The 17,539-nt window shown below is 48.0% G+C and overlaps 1 protein-coding gene across 6 annotated transcripts in view; it reads right to left on the minus strand.

The window, feature by feature from the left end:
• Positions 1-17,539, minus strand: part of ST3GAL1 (ST3 beta-galactoside alpha-2,3-sialyltransferase 1) — a 120,119-nt gene that overhangs the window by 49,965 nt on the left and 52,615 nt on the right. For 3 of the 6 annotated variants that reach the window (XM_023223562.3, XM_023223572.3, XM_023223587.3), the window contains exon 3: positions 6,077-6,155. The exons of the other annotated variants lie outside the window; for them this stretch is intronic. The gene's annotated coding sequence lies outside the window, so the exon portion shown is untranslated. The remainder of the gene's footprint in view (positions 1-6,076; positions 6,156-17,539) is intronic. 6 annotated transcript variants of the gene reach the window in all.

Genomic DNA, 17,539 nt, shown 5'->3' on the forward strand with positions numbered 1-17,539 from the left:
CCCCATCCCCAAGGAAGTGTGTGCACTTAGGCATAACCCAGAAACTGCCCCAGACACAGCCAGCGAGAGTAAGTTCTCCTATGCCTGTCCAGCCTGGCCCTATCTGGCAGGGTCATTAGGTGCTATCTTAAGGTGGGGAGCAGTAGCTGTGGGAGGGGGTTTGGAGAATTACTGTCAATTTGGAATCTATAAGAACATTTCTGTAAAAGAAACAATCTCTCTGGCCAGGTGCAGTGGCTCAGCCTGTGATCCCAGCACTTTGGAAGGTCAAGGTGGGCGGATCACTTGAGGTCAGGAGTTCAAAGACCAGCTTGCCCAACATGGTGAAACCCTGTCTCAACTAAAAATACAAAAATGAGCTAGGTGTGGTGGCAGGCGCCTGTAATCCCAGCTACTTGGGAGGCTGAGGCAGGAGAATCGCTTGAACCTGGGAAGCAGAGGTTGCAGGGAGGCGGAGGTTGCAGAGAGCCAAGATTGCGCCACTGTGCTCCAACCTGGGTCGTAAGAGTGAAACTCCCTCTCAAGAAAAACAAAAACAAAAACAAAAACAAACAACAACAACAACAACAACAAAACCAATCTCTAGGACTTTGGCTCTGAGCACTACCCAATACTTAGGAATAGCCACAAAAGGCCATGGGGAAATGAAATCTGCTGAGATTTCGTGGACAAAACAAGCTTTGTCTTAATGAGATGCATCCTGGCTGGCAGAAGACGGTGGCTTGGCCAAAGTCACCAAGCAGTTCAGCAACACAGCAGCGAGTGCAGCCCAGGGCACCTCAAACCCTGCGTGCCTTCTGTCAACTGCCTCAGGATTCACTGGGGGACACAAGCATCCATTTCCTGGTCACCTCATTTATGCCAGGAATTGGGAGAGGTTGCAAAGGACAAAGAAAGCAAATGAGGCATTACCATTGCAGGGAATGTCCAATCATGATACTGTGGGGCCTGCTACCACCAGGGCACTAAGAGCAGCCTAGCTCTTATTCAGTGCTTGCCTGTAGGCCAGACACTATCCTAACCCATTTAAATCATCACAACAGCCCTGCAGAATTGGCCCTTGCTATGGACTGAACTGTCCCCCACACCCCCACCAAATTCATATGTTGATGCCTTAACCCTCAAGATGACTATATTTGGAGATAAGACCTTTAGGAAGGTAATAAGGTTAAATGAGATCATAATGGTGGGGCCACAATCTGCTAGAACTGATGTTCCTATTAAAAAAAAAAAAAAAAAGAGGTGCCAGAAAGCACTCTCACCATATGCACAGAAGAAAGTCATGTGAGGACAAATTAGAAGGCTGCCATTTGCAAGCCAGAAAGAGAGCCATCATTAGAAACCAACCCTGAAGACACCTTGATCTTGGGCTTCCAGCTTCCAGATCTGTGAGAAAATAAATTTCTGTCGTTTAAGCCACAGAGTTTGTGATATTTTGTTATGGTAGCTCTAGCAAATTAATGCAGGACTATAATTATCATCCCCATTTTGCGGATGAAAAAGCTGAGGCACAGTGTGGTCAAGCACTTTGCTGAAGGCCATATGACCACAACTATTAAGTGACAGAGATAGGAGTCAGACCCAGGCATCTGTCTGCAGAGCCCAGTGCAGCCCAGCCAACTGTATTATGCAACTATTTATTCCCCTTCTAGCACCCTCCACCTCTCACTGTGGGAGGACAGACAATATCCCTCCCTGCTCCACTGACGTTGGGCTTGGCCACGTCACTTGCTTTGGTCGACAGAGTGTGTGCAGTTCTGACATGTGCCATCTCTGAGCAGAAAGCTGAAATTTGACTATGTAGTTCTTTCAGTTCTGGTTAGAGGACAGCATGTCCTGGTTAGTGACTACCTTCACCCTGGACCTTAAACTGGGAAAATTCACAGAGCTTTGCTGAGCCACAGCTGACCTGCAGGTTACCCACAGCATTTTCACTTGTAACGAACAAGAAATAAACATCTGTTGCAAGTCACTGAGCTTGGAAGATTTTGTTATGCAGCAAAGCTGACAAACACAGAGTTCCTTTTGCAAGCATGCTACCTCCCCCCCAACAAACGTTTGATTTGTAAGAACTGAGTAGACGGTCAGGAGCTCCGACTCCCACTCAGGCTCTGCCATTTTGCAGCTCAGTGGCCATGGATAAGCCATTTCATCTCTGAACTTCAGTTTTCTCATCTGCAAAACAGGGATAATGAGCATACCCACGTCCTGGGGCTGCTGTAGGGATTCAGTGAGAGGTGATAAGAGTTCTCAGCACAGTGCCTGTAATGATTAGGATCCACTGTCTGCTCCCTCTCCGCCCCATCCCTGACACCCCTCCTTGAAGACCCTCCCTCCCTCCTTTCCTTCCTCCCTCCGTCCAGCCCCCCACTCCCTGGTTGCCTGGAGAACCTCCACCCTAGCTGGGCCAATTGTTCTTCGATCAATTGTTTTTCTTTATCTGTGTCTGTAACCTGCACGGACTCTTCTGCCTGGGTTTTATAAATGGAAAGTACATCGCAGCTCCACCCTAGGCCTTATCCTTAACAAGGACTTTCTGATTTCCTGAATCTCTCCAGATGTAGTGAAAGCAGGTGGATGTCAAGTGTATGGGAACTACATGGCATTTCCTAAAAATAACTGAATGAGAGTGCAGAGAAAAACATGCCCACCTTTCAAGGCAGCGATGGCGGCACTGTGAATTATGTTTATGATGAGGTAATGTATCAGGGCTGAAGATAGAGGAGTTTGGATTAGAATCAAATGCTGCTATTTCAGCACAGCCTTACAGTAGGTGCTCCCTCAGCCAGGCAGTGTGCAACGTCTACACTGTATGTACATGGAGAGGAGGGAAGGCTGGTCCTCCTCAGGGAGGTGGCAGGAAGTAGGCTGGGAGGAGCAGAACTTCACTGAGTTCCTGTGAAGTGAAGGCTGGGCTCTCCTGGCCCGGAGGGCCACTGAAGCCCAGAATGGAAGGTAGGGTGGGAGGGCAGCTGGAGAGTCTGACTCCTCTCCCCTCCTCCAGTCCTGCATCACAGATGAGAAACTAAGACCTGGAAAAGGGGAGTGTCTTCCCCAAGGTCATGTAGCCAGCCAGCCTCAGAACTTGGACTAGAACCCAGTCTCCGGAGACCTGCTCAGGCATCATTCCATCGCCTCCTGCTCAGTTAGAAGGAAATGAGATTCCTCCCTCTTGCTGGCTCGGAAGGCAAATGTCAAGTTTCTCTACTCTTGTGGGTGGATTTACCAAAACTCAATTCAATCCAATCAGCTTTTCTTTGAGTCATTTCAAAACATCTCCCCTTTCTGGGAAAGAATCAAGCCCATTCACCCACTCCCTGGAGCCTGGAATTGAAAGTGGGTAGTGAAGTGGGAAGTGAATCCCAGACATAAAATAATAGCTGCTTGTTTCTGGTTTAGTTTTTTGAGTTCTTATTTGTTGGTTTGTTTTTCCCCCAACTCCTGAGATAGGCCATGTTGGGGAAGAGTGGCCATGGGGAGGTACAGGCTCTGCCCTCAAGAGCTGTCAGTGAAGGGTATGAGATAGGACCCTCTATGATCGAGAAGAGACAGGCGAGTTCAGCATAGGTTGGGCTACGCAGGGAAGGCTTCGGGGAGGAGGTCAGACTGGCAACTCTTCTGGAAAATCGGAAGAAGATGACAAGGCAGAAGAGAAAAGGAATTCCGGTTTTGGAGGGTAAAGTTTTGAAAAGGAGTGAGGAGGACAAACATTCCAGGTTTCTGTTTTTTGGGGGAACAAGGGCGAAGTAGAAAGAGTTGGTATTGGGTAGGAGAATCCACAATCTCAAAGTTCAGGAAGCTGGGTGGGAGTGAGCCTCAATTTCTTCACCTGCTAAACAGAAAAGACAGGCTAACTCTGCAGACATCTGGGGGTGGTCAATGATGTAATACATGTGAAACATCCCAGAACAGGCACTGCAGACAATTGGGAGTTGCAGTATCCAATGCAGCATCCATGGTTGACAGACAATTCTTCATGGGTCTCTTGCACTTCCGTGCGTCTTGCAAGCAGAAGCACAGGGAGGCTTCTTTTCTGAACTACATTTTTAAGGAGGCACAGAGCATGGAACATAGAGACAGTGTCTCCTTCCAGAGCAGGGCTCAGGTGTGCTCACTCTCCAGAATCATAAAGATAATGCCTCCCTCCAAGAGAAAAGTTGAGTAGGTTCACTTGCAGACCATTATAGTAAAAGATTGAGGTTCCTCATCTATGAAGCAAGCCCATGAGACTTGGGGTACAAGTAGAAATGATGCAAACGTGAAACTTAGGCTGCCTGCTGTGCTGGAGTAAAGTCTTTTGACTCTAATCCAGGAAACTGCTATCTTTTGTCAGCATCTGCCAGCAAGCTAATCTGTTGGCTTGCAAATAGGGTGACATCTCAGGTCTGTCACAGTTCTTTATGTCTACTAGCCTCACGTGGCTATTTCTTTTTTTTTTTTTTTTTTTGAGATGGAGTTTCACTCTTGTCGCCCAGGGTGGAGTGCAGTGGTGCAATCTTGGCTCACTGCAATCTCCAACTCCTGGGTTCAAGCGATTCTCCTGCCTCAGTCTCCTGAGTAGCTGGGATTACAGGCGTGTGCCACCATGCCTGGCTAAGTTTTGTAATTTTAGTGGAGACAGAGTTTCGCCATGTTGGCCAGGCTAGCCTTGAACTCCTGACCTCGCAGCTCGCCCACCTCAGCCTCCCAAAGTGCTGGAATTACAGGTGTGAGCCACTGCGCTCACCCGCTATTTCTAATGAAACTTATATTTTAAATTTAAAATACAAGTCCTCAGTTGCACTCATTAATTAACTAATTAATGCCACTAATTAAATTAACTGAATTAATTAAAATTGAATATAATTTAAAGAACAGTTCTTCAGTTGCACCAGCTAAATTTTAAGTGCTTAACAGCCTCATGTGGCTAGCAACTACTGACCTGGGCAGTATCAACATAGAGCATTTCCATCACAGGGAAAGTTCTATTGGAGAGCGCTGACCGAGAAGTAGAGAGCACAGGGTCTGGGCCAGACTGACTTGCATTAATCCTTGTTCTATTCCTCACTGGCTTTGAGACTTTGAATAGGTTATTGTACCTCACTGAGTTCCAATTTTTCATCTGTAAGATGAGAACAACAGGACTGACCTGATGGGGTCCTCGTGAGGCTCACACAAGACAACACATACAAAGTGATCTGCCCATCTTGGGCATGTGGCATGGGCTCCCTAAATAAGAACAAATATTTTTAGGTATCGAGCAAATAAATGGCAGATCTGCTTTGTATTACAGTGGGAGACGGTGATGGGCAACCTCGAAAGATAGGATTGGTTGGAAGAAACTTGGCAAACTGCGGCTGGGCACGGTGGCTCACGTCTGTAATCCCAACACTTTGGGAGGTCGAGGTGGGTAGATCACTTGAGGTCAGGAGTTCGAGACCAGCCTGGCCAACACGGTGAAACCCCCGTCTCTACTTAAAATACAAAAATTAGCTGGGCGTGGTGGTATGCATCTGTAATCCCAGCTACTCGGGAGGCTGAGGCAGGAGAATTGCTCGAACCTGGGAGGCGAAGGTTGCAGTGAGCCAAGATTGTGCCATTGCACTCCAGCTTGGGGGACAAGAGTGAGACTTTGTCTCAAAAAAAAAAAAAAAAAAAAAAGAAAAGAAAAGAAACCTGGGCCGGGTACAGTGGCTCATGCCTTAATCCCAACACTTTGGGAGTCCGAGGTGGGTGGGTCACAAGATCAGAGGATGGAGACCATCCTGGCTAACATGGTGAAACCCTGTCTCTACTAAAAAAAAAAATTACAAGAAATAAATACATAAATAAAAAATAAAGAAACTTGGCAAACTGCAGAGGGATCTCAAAACCCAGGCCTACAAGTTGGGCCTTGAGCCAGAGACATTTGGGAGTCTCAGAAGATTATAGGCAGCGGGAAGGAAAGACAAAGAATTCCACATAAGAAACGTGTTCTAGACTCTGGAGTCCAGGTAATTTGGTGTTTGAATCAGATGCCAGGTGACAGCAGGGAAGACAAATGAGTGAGCTTCCATGCTGTTGGGGAAAGATGCACAGTCTCAACTCCACTACTCACCAGTAGAGGAAACCATAGGATAGGGTTCCTTGACTCCCCTCTTTGCTCCCTGAATTCCTGCAGTGCTTGCTGGGGCTGCCTGGAGGAAGAGAAAGAACAGGAAGGCACAGTCTCCTGATGCGTCCTCTCCCCGACCCACGTCCACGGAGATGGTGGGGAAGAGCACAGGCTTTGGCCCAGGAGGGTTGGCTTTGAGTCCTGGCACTGCCATTCCTAGCTGTGCGGTGCCGGGAAGGGATTTCACCTCGGCCAGCCACGGCTTCCACCTTGCAGGCACGGGCATTACAAGGCCCATTTCTCGGGGTTGCTGGGAAAGTTGGATGAGATAATATAGGCCAAGTTTCTTGAAGAGTTCCTGGCACATTGTAGGGACATGAAGAAAAGAAGACTTATTGTGTCTTTCTTCTCCAGGTCAGCCCAGAGGACGAGCAGGAAACCCGAGCAGCGTGGAGGGCAGGGGATGGTAATCAAGAACCGCTGGACTTTCCTTAGGTAGCAAATTACGCCCAGTGACCCTCGGAGACACTTCACCTGGAAAGGCAGGTTTCAGGTTTTCATTTCCTTAGCTGGGGTCAGGCTACCTGGAAGGTGCTGGGTCCCTGCAGGGTAGATGCTGCTGGCACTCTGCCCAGGGGCCTCTTCTGGCTGGGCCACCACCCCTCAGCTGCTGTGACTATTGGTTGCTGACAGCTTGCAGCTGTCCCTTGATCCAGAGAACTGCCTCCCCTGGGAGGTGCCCACCCTCTCACCCCCCACACCCGAGGCAGCCCACAGACAATGACGGAGGGACGTGGGGTTATACAAGGTTGGCCTCCTTTGCCTTTTCCTTTGGTTTCCCCCGCCGATGGTAAGTACTAGAGTTGAAAAAAAATGCACCTTTCCCCAACAGCATGGAAGCACGCTCATTTCTCTTCCCTACTGCCATCTAGAGTCTGAGTCAAACACCAAATGACCTGGACTCCAGAGTCCAGAACACGTTTTCTTATGTGGAATTCTCGGATTGCTGTCTTTCCTTCCTGCTGCCTATAATCTTCTGAGGCTCCCAAATGTCCCTGGGTCCAGGCCAAACTTTTAGGTTTGTGGGACAGTCTCATGGTGCAGTTTGTGCTCTGGGATTGGCCAAGGGATCTAGCTGGGAGTACATCCCTGCTCAGCAGCTCCCCTGCATAGCCCTGTGTCCCCCACCCTTTCCCTGGAACACTTCCTCTGCAACCTACGTGCACGGAGTCCCAGACTCAGGCTCTGCAGGGAGGAAACTGAGAGCCGTTTGAGGCTGATCTCCACAGCGACTGTGAGGAAGAGACAACCTCAGAAGCAGGGCACTCGCTCAAATTCAGAGACCTTCTTCAAGAGCCAGGAGGATCCTCAACAACCACTGGGTCCAGACTCTTGGCTTTTGTGAGGAATCAGAGTCACTGGTCATTTAGAAGAGACTTGTTAGGTCCCTAGAATGTTCCAGGCTCTCTTTGGGATACTGGAGATACAATGAGGAGTGAAATATATAGTCCCTCTCTCTGAAAGCTTGTGCATCATACAAAACGGTATAGATAATGGTAAATGCTTTTGCACAAAACCCCATGGGACTTGGCGGCAAGCAGAAATGACATAAGTATGAAACTCAAGCCGGCTGCCTGCTGTGCTGAGTAATGAAGTCCCTCGCCTCTGATCCAGGAAGCTCATGTCTTCTGCCAGCATCTGTCGGCAGGTTAATTTGTCAGCTTGCAAATAGGGAGACATCTGAGGCTTGTCACGGTTCTTTACAGTTACTAGCCTCATGTGGTTATTTCCAATTAAAATTAAATTTTAAGTTTAAAATGCAGTTCCTCAGATGCACTCATTAATTAACTAATTAGTGTTCCTAACTAAATTAGCTAATACATTAAAATAATTAGCTAATTAACTGAAATTGAATGAAATTTAAAGCACAGTCCCTCAGTGGCACCAGCCAAATTTCAAGTGCCTAGTAGCCTCATGCAGTGAGAGGCTACTGAACTGGACAGTACAGATACTGAACATTTCCATCACTGGGAAAGTTCTATCAGAGAATACTGGTTGTGCAGTTGAGGCACAGGGTCTAGGGCCAGACAGAAGTGGATTCTACCCTTGCGTTTCACTTGCTTTGAGACTCTGAGTTAGCTATGGAGCCTCTCTAAGGTTCGTCTGTAAAATGAGAACAGGACTGACTTCACAAGGCCCCTGTGAGGATCACAGGACACCCCCGCAAATGACAGGGCGTGGGGCACCGGGGGACCGTGAGACTGAGCTCCTGAGTGAGCCGCTTGCAAACACCAGGTGAGGAGAGTGGAGCTCAGGTGGAGGGCCATGCCAGTGGGAGATCACAGGGTGGAAAGGAGATCAGCCAGTGTGGGGAGTAAAAGCGATAATTTTACAGGACGAGGTCAGTGAGGGAAGCAGGGCGGATCATGTCCCTCTGGAGGGCAGTGACTGTAACCCAGCAAATTAGTGAAGGAGGGTCAGGCGCCGTGGCTCACGCCTGTAATCCCAGTCCTTTGGGAGGCCAAGGCTGGTGGATCAACTGAGGTCTGGAGTTCGAGACCAGCCTGAGCAACAGGGTAAAACTCCATCTCTACTAAAAATAAAAAAAATTAGCTGGGCCTGGTGGCACATGCCTGTAATCCCAGCTACTCGGGTGGCTGAGGCAGGAGAATCGCTTGAACCCAGAAGGCAGAGGTTGCACTGAGCCAAGATCACGCCATTGCACTCCAGCCTGGGCAGCAAGAGTGAAACCCCAAAAAAAAAAAAAAAAAAAAAAAAAAAAAAAAGCAATGGAGAATGGCTCTTCAAACTTCTCTCTGGAAACTTCCCCTGGTTTCCCCCTGTCTCTGAGAAACTGCATCACACACCTGTTTTCAGTGGACTTCCCAGGTTAGGTCTTTCAAAAAAGAGATTTCAACACCTGAAGATGAATCCTCGTGAATAAGCCAATTAGTGGCCTTTTGAACACCAGCTCCACTTCCCAAAGTGCTTCTCTGGGCACAATGTGCAGGCAACTATCAGATACGAGGCCAATAAATATGCCATTGCCCCTTCACCTCACATCATGCGAAACACAGGCTACAGGAGGCTCGGAAAATACCTGCTGAACATCGTTAGAGAGGAACTGAGGCAGAGAGAGCTTTCAGAGATAGTCTGCACCTATCTGAAGAGAGCAGGTCCACTATGTACACGCCGGGCAATTCTAAACCAGTGCTGAAGCACTTGGACCCTCAGACTTCTCCTCTGTAAAATGGGAATGCAAGTAAAAATGAGAGTGGATTGAAAATTTCAGTTTAAAATACAGTTCTTTAGTTGCACTAATTAACTAATTAGTGCCACTAATTAAATTAGCTAATTAATTAAAATAATTAGCTAATTAATTAAAAGGGAATAAAATTTAAAGCACCGTTCCTCAGTTGTACCAGCCTAATTTCAAGTAGACTTGCAGTCTGGGCAGTGTCTGGTCTTCTCATCATTACTGACAGTCTCACATGCCTCGACCCAGAGATCCTCCTGTACCCCGTGGTGGCCACCACAAGCTGAGAACAGCAGAGACTCAGAGCAAACTCCATCATGGGGGAAGAACAGGGAATTAAGCAGGCGACTGCGAGGGCCAATCTTCAGCTCTTTTTTCCTAAGTCCTCACACTGTATGATTCACGCAAATAACCAGTGACCTTTTCAAATAGGATTTTAAATGATAAACGGAAGTGCTCATAGCCATAACAGACAGAGGGCAAAGACATGAAAACGTCGCCATTTTCCTTCTTTAAATCTCCAGCATTATTATCTAGCGCCTGAATTAAATCCTTGCGATACACTTGCACATTTTGGCAGTAAATACTCATCTCAGGGGTTTTAAAAGATCAACAAACACATTTTGAAAATTCTTATCAAGCCAAAGCTTGCTAAGGACAGAAAAGCAAGGTTATCTGGGCTTGGGGGTTTTAATTAACAGTGCTTACGGGGAGGTAGATAGGCATTAAATCTGCAGTTCTTACAAAAGTAGCAAAAGTTAGTGTAATGGAATTGTTCCAGCACATCTAATAACAGAAAGGTGGTTGTATTTATTGAACACCTGCTATGTGACTGGCACTTGGCCTACAATAGCTAACATTTCCCAACTACGTAGATGTACACTGTTTCAGATACTTGATGTGGATTAAGCCATTCAATCTTTCAAACAATCTATTATTAGATGCCTTATCATCCCCCCATATTTACACAAGCACAAAGAGGTGAAGTCGCTTGTTCCAGGTTACACAGCTAGTAGGCAGCAAAGTCAGTCACCCAAACCTAGGTCACCAGGCTCTGGAGTGATGCCAACGTGTCACGCCAATACATACTACCTAAGTTGTCTCACTGCACCTTCACTAGAGACGTTTCCAGTCACATACTATTAGTCAGGGTTCTCTAGAGGGACAGGACTAATAGGATAGATGTATATATAAAGGGAGTTTATTAAGGAGAAGACCAGGCACAATGGCTCATACCTGTAATCCCAGGACTTTGGGAGGCCAAGGTGGATGGATCATGAGGTCAAGAGATTGAGACCATTCTGGCCAACATGGTGAAACCCCGTTTCTACTAAAAATACAAAACATTAGCCGAGTGTGGTGGCGGGTGCCTGTAATCCCAGCTACTTGGGAGGCTGAGGCAGGAGGATTGCCTGAACCTGGGAGGCAGAGGTTGCAGTGAGCTGAGAATGTACCACTGCACTCCAGCCTGGCAACAGAGTGGGACGCTGTCTCAAAACAGAAACAAAAACAAACGTTAAGAAGAATTGACTCACCATCACAAGGTAAAGTCCCACAATAGGCCGTCTGCAAGTTGAAAAGCAAGGAAACTAGTGGCGGATCAGTATGAGACCCCAAACCTCAAAAGGACGGAAGCCGACAGCACAGCCTTCAGTCTGTGGCCAAAGGCCCAAGAGTCCCTGGCAAACCACTGGTGTAAGTCCAACAGTCCAAAAGCTGAAGAACTCAGAGTCCGATGTTCGAGGACAGGAAGCATCCGGCACAGGAGAAAGATGGGGGCCGGAAGACTCAGCCAATCTACCAGTCTAGTCCTTCCATGTTCCTCTGCCTGCTTTTATCCTGGCCACGCTGGCAGCTGATTGGATGGTGCCCATTCAGATTGAGGATGGTTCTGCCTCTCCCAGTCCACTGACTCAAAGGTTAATCTCCTTTGGGAACACTCTCAAAGACACACCCAGGAACAATACTTTTTATCATTCAGTCAAATGAGTTGACATTCAATATTAAGTTAAGCATCACACATACCATCATCTCGGAGGCCACTGAAAGGTGAAGGGCCTGTCCCAGGTCCCATGGCCAGCTGTGAGTCTGTGAGTCTGCACAGGGTTGGTCCAGGCCCAAGCCTGCTTCTCCAGTATGTCATGAGAGCAACCAAGCTGAGGGTTGGGAGGAGAAGGGGAGAACACCCATCCGACTCTCTCACACTCAGAAAACCCTTTGCAAAACCAGCTGGGTTTTTTAGTTTATCATTCAAAGTTATAGGATAGGAAAGTTATATCTTAAATACAGCACTGGGTTTCAGAACATCTGCGAAACAGCATTAAAAGAAAAGGGTAGAGGAGCTAAGTGTAAAATTCACATGTGATTCCTTAAGATCAGACCTGACAATCCAGTCCCTGGGAGGGCCCAGATTAGAGGGGAGGAAGGGGCCTGATGGTTTCCACAGAAGGAAGCTGAGGGGTTTCACTTGGGGTCTCACTGGGACTGACAAAGACCAGGTGGTTGGCAGAACACGTCTCTCAAGACACAATTGAGCCCACTGTCCTCTGAGAACACAGTCATCAAGGTCAGCAGAGAAAATAAGGATCAGAGGAGAGGCACAGGATGAGGGGACGCCCCTCTGGAGTGCCACCCCCACCCCGGCCCTGCTGAAGAGCTCCCCTAGGCCCGGATGCCTCGGCTTTCCCTCGTGACTTTGCCCCTGCCTGCAGCAGTGCTCACTCTCGCCTCCTCCTGGAGACTAAAGACCTACCGAGATCCAAGGCGATGCTAGTGCATCTTCTGTCAGCACTCTCACTGCTTATTATACTTACACCACTTTTGAGGACTTTTCCTCTTCTCTAGTTTTTTGTTTTTCTTTCATTTAATTTTGGAGTAGGGAAAGCCTCCCATATTTATATAGAAGAAAAGACTGAACGCATAAGAAATGTGAACGTCTGTGTACACGGTATTCACGGCTGCTTTCATGCTCCAATGGTACAGTCAAACAGATGGAAGTGAGATGGCATGGCTCTCAAAGCCTAAAATATTTATTATCTGATTCTTTCTAGAAAAAGGTTTTGGCTGGGCGTGATGGCTCACACCTGTAATCCCAGTACTTTGGGAGGCTGAGGCGGGTGGATCACGAGGTCAGGAGTTCAAGACCTGCCTGGCTAACATGGCGAAACCCTGTCTCTACTAAAAGTACAAAAATAAAAATAGCCAGGCATGGTGGCTCGCACCTATAATCCCAGCTACTCGGGGGGCTGAGGCAGAAGAATTGCTTGAACCCAGGAGGTGGAGGTTGTAGTGAGCTGAGATCACACCACTGCACTCCAGCCTGGGTAACAGAGCAAGACTACATCTCAGAAAAAAAAAAAAGAAAAAAGAAAAAAATTTTGATTCCTGTGCTAACAGACTAAATGCCCTGAATGACAGTGCAAAATAAATGGCAAACCAAGCGTCTTTTCAGCCCATGTCGGACACCTGGCTAATATCCATAATAAATGCAAAGAGCTCTTGCAAAACGATCATCACAAATGCACACAACACAAATTTTTAAAAATAGTAGATAAAAGGCAAATCAATACTGAAGAAATGCACATGACCAATAGCCTACAAAAAGTATTTCTACGTCACTAATAATCAAAGTGACGCAAACAACAAAGTTATGTCCTTTCTTACTCATGGGGATCTAAGATTAACACCAACGACCCACCCGTAGTTCATTCTTCATAGGACCATTTCCCAGCCAGTGCAGCATGCTCCCTGGCCACAGGCAGTGGGCACTATTCATTTTGGCTTTAGGACCACTGCAGGAGCTCAGAGTGGACCAGTGTCACAGCTATTTGCTCCCCGTCATATCTCCAGCAGGGAGCCTGGGGTGGGAACTCCTTCCATGCCGTGGAAGAGAATGGAATAGGCAGGAATCAAGAGGGTGAGGGTGGGCTGGGGCTGCCCTGCTCCCAAAGGATCCTGTGCTCCCATCTCACCGCCGTCAGTCCTTTCCTGGGGAGCACCTCTCCTCCACCTGCTCTCCTTGTGGGATGGTAAATGCACAGGCTGCCCTCCCACAACAGAAGCAAGGGCTCCCTAGAAGCTCCTCGTACTCCTGCGTTCTCAGGCAATGAGATTCCATCCTGGGCCTTGACTTCTGAGCAAATGAGCAAGGCTACAAGGAAGGGGGTGTTCTGCAACCCTGGGGCACTAGGTGGGGAGGGTCAGGGTCCAGACATCACATGGGTCTGCCTGCTAAGACCCTTGAGATCTCCTGGGTTCCTGGTTTTTCCCATCCAGGGTTCTAGCCCTTCAATTCAATCCTGTGGGGCACTCACAGCTTCCAAAGCAGGAGGGAAGCAACACCACACAATTCCATGTGCCGTCCCCCCGCCCCCACTCCCCTGGCAGATAGATGCCAAGCCCTCTGGAAAGTCCATCTCCCTCTCGCTGCCCAGACAAACCCTACTCATATTTCACAGCCCAGATGACCTGCCCCTGCCTTCTTGATGATGTCTTTGGGGTGATCCAACTCGCCCACCCTCTGCCAGCTTCTTCATTTTCTGGACCGCTCTGCTGTCCCATCATGGTCCTGGCCTTAGTGGAAAGGCCTGCCTCTGAGGATGAGGTCCTCATTGCCATCTTGCAGGAGAGCTCACTCCCATGCCACGCCAGGCAGCCAGGCCTCCTGGTTCCATACCCTGCTCCTGGCAGGACTTCGGCCTCCCCTCTGCTTTGTCCTCCTGCTGTCTCCCTTACACTGTTTCAGTTGTGTCAGCTCCTGATATAATCTGGATATTTGTCCCCTCCAAATCTCACCTTAAAATGTGATCCCCAGTGTTGGAGGTGGGGCCCTGTGGGAGGCATCTGGGTCATGGGGAGCAAATCCTCATGAATGGCTTGGCACTGTCCTTAGGGTAATGAGTGAGTTTTCACTCTACTAGATCTCAAGGGTTATCATTGTTAAAAAGAGTCCCTACGAATGTAGTTTTGACCCAATAGGCTCTGGCCACGTCCCCTTTTTCATAAAGTTTTCTCTAGTAGCCATGACATTTCTCCTCTTTGAAATCTTCCTACTATTACCCTTACCATGAGTTTTTCAGACAAGCAACCTAAAATTAATAATTAGCGCAGCTCTTATACTAATTATTATTTTCATCCTAGGCCTAGCCTATGAGTGAGTCCAAAAGAGGTTAGAACAAATTGAATTGGTAATTAGTTAAACCAAAACAAATCATTTCAACCCATTAGATTATGATAAATCATAATTACCAAATGCCCTCTATTTATATAAATATTATGTTAGATTTTATTATGTCTTTTTTGGGGGGTGGGATGGGGGATGGTGACTTGCTCTGTCACCCAGGCTGGAGTGCAGTGCAGTGCAGTGGTGCGATCTCGGCTCACTGCAACCTCTGCCTCCAGCCTCCCAGGTTTAAGTGATTCTCCTGCCTCAGTCTCCCAAGTAGCTGGGACTACAGGCACCCATCACCATGCCCAGCTAATTTTTGTACTTTTACTAGAGATGAAGTTTCTACTAAACCCACCAGGCTGTTCTTGAACTCCTGACCTCAGGTGATCCACCCATCTTGGCCTCCCAAAGTGCCGGGATTATAGGCATGAGCCATTGCATTGGGCCTTATGATGTCTTTAATGCGGGTAGGTCTACTGATCCTCCTCGCTCTGCCTAGAAGGTATAATTTTATCAATATTTATTATGAGCACTCTTCCCTCTCTCTTGCCCCCTCTCCCTCCATGGGGCATGCCAGCTCCCTTCTTCTTCTGCCACAACTTGAAGCTTCCTGAGGTCCTCACAAAAAGCAGATGCCAGTGCCATGCTTTTTGTACAGCCTGCAGAAATGTGAGCCAAATAAACCTCATTTATTTATAAATTACTCACCCTCATGCATTCCTCTATAGCAACACAAGAACGGACTAATACAATCCCCATCCGTTCTTGACTCTCCAAGCTCATTCCTGCCCCAGGGCCTTTGCACTTGCTGAATTTTCTGGCTTCCTCCTATCATTCCTGTTTCAGCACAAATGTCATCCTTCAAGGAGGAGGAATATAAGGCCAAAACCAGTTTACATTTCTCTAGCTGTTTTTTTGGCAGTTGAGATCCATCCATTCAACCAGAGTCTCACAATAGCTCTGTAAGGCTGGCAGGGCAGCAATTATAAAAGTGGCCAGCCCAATGTCACAGCTAAGATACTGCAAGCTGGGAGTGTTTACAACCCTCGTAACTCTAAGCCCAGGTTCGTTTCCTAAGTCATGTGCCCAATCACAAAGAAGAATCAACATCCCTCACTGATTATGAGATTTTATAGGCAGACTCTCTAAGAACACCAGGTCAAGGGTAAGTAAGAGGAATGTCCGTAAATCAGACTCCAGGCATCCAGCTGGAAGGACCCTTCAGGAAGAGATAGAGTTGATTTCTGCTCACTGCAGCCTCTGCCTGCAGCCTCTGCCTCCAGCCTCATGTTAGTTCAGCAAACACACAAACCACTTTCCCTGGGCAGAAGTAACACCTTGGCAGCTTCCTGCCTACTGGCATGACAGCTGTTTTCCTGCTGTTTTCCTGCTGGCTAGAATTTGCCCTGTGCCAAGTTCCTGGTTAGGACTTTACTGAAACCATTACGGGGACGTTTTCAGTAACACAGTGGCTGGACAGTCCCATGGATGAAGGCCAGCAAGCCCCAGTCCTTCTCTGGATTCTGCTGTTCTAAGCTATGTGACCTTGAGCAAGTCCCTTTACTCCTCTAAGCTTTAGTCTCTGCCTTGAATAAAGGTGTTGGGGAAGAGCCCACCAAGCTGGTGGATAACTCACCCTGACTTGTGCACTTTTTATTTTTATTTTTTTTTTATATTTTTTTTGAGACAGAGTCTCACTCTGTCGCCCAGGCTGGAGTGCAGTGGTGCAATCTCGGTTCACTGCAACCTCTGCCTCCTGGGTTCAAGCAATTCTCCTGCCTCAGCCTCCCAAGTAGCTGGGACTACAGATGCGTGTCAACCCGCTGGGCTAATTTTGTGTTTTTAGTAAAGACAGGGTTTCACCATGTTGGTCAGGCTGGTCTTGAACGCCTGACCTCAAGTGATCTACCTGCTTTGGCCTCCCCAAGTGCTGGGATTACAGGCGTGAGCCACCGCACCTGGCCCAGACTTGTGTACTTTGTGTCCATCATGGTCACTAACTCCCTAGGGACTTCTGGAAAGTCCTTAACTGCTGAGCCTCAGTTTTCCAGCCTGTCAAGTATTGGGCTAAATCAGGTATGAAAACAATTGCCCCACAGGCACGTTCTGTCTGCACTGTAGAGCACAACGAAACTTTGAATTAGGCGCAACAATAATCGGAAAGTTTTACATAAAAATCTAGAGTTCTGGCTACCTTTGAAAAAGGAGGGGAAGATCCAGGAACCCTGGGCTCACATTACCCATAGGACGATCTCCCAGAGCTGAGCAGCAGCCATCTCCTTCGGCTGGCACCTAGTCAGTTTTACAATTCGCTGCAGACCCCACTGCTCTCTACTGTCTTGCCCAGATGTTTCAACCCATTTGTGTTACCCACATGGCCCCTAGGGATATATGAAACTGACTCCTGGGCTGAGTGTTCCAACAGTCACCTCTGTTCCTACTGTCCACGACCTGTCTGAAATTCACATGCTACCAGATGCTGCCTGCCATCCCCTGGGGCAGTCAGTGGAGAGGTGACCGGCTTGAGGGTGGGTCCTGCAGGGCTGCCTTCCACTGCCCTGCCTCTGCCAGGATTCCAATCCCCCAGTCAGAACAAAGATGGCAGCCTCCAAAATGCACCAATCAGCCACCAGCCGTGTGACGCTCTCTGCCGCAGCTGCAGCCTCCTGTAATGACCTGCCCCTTGTAATAAAGTCCTCATTTAGAAATCTTAGAAAGGATCCTGCAAGGAGAACTTTTTCCTTGACAATTTCCTGATCAGAGAATTTCAGGGTTGGAAAAGACTTTTAAAAGGGCATCTGGACCAACCCTTCATTTGATGCTTCAATCTCCTCCAGCGAGACTGACATACCAATTGGCCAAGGACTTCAGGTTTGCTCAGCGCTGCTGGAAGCTGGGAATACAAAAATGCAGCAAACACAGCCCCACCCAGGAGGCCTCCCTAGGCTTGGAGGCTGGTCAGGTAAACATAGTGACAAGGAAGGACTGCAAGGACTCTAAAACCCAAAAGCTACCATTTGCTCAGCCATACTATGCGCTAAAC

The sequence above is a fragment of the Piliocolobus tephrosceles genome, chromosome 7 (assembly GCF_002776525.5).
Source record: "Piliocolobus tephrosceles isolate RC106 chromosome 7, ASM277652v3, whole genome shotgun sequence".
Classification (NCBI taxonomy): Eukaryota; Metazoa; Chordata; class Mammalia; order Primates; family Cercopithecidae; genus Piliocolobus; species Piliocolobus tephrosceles.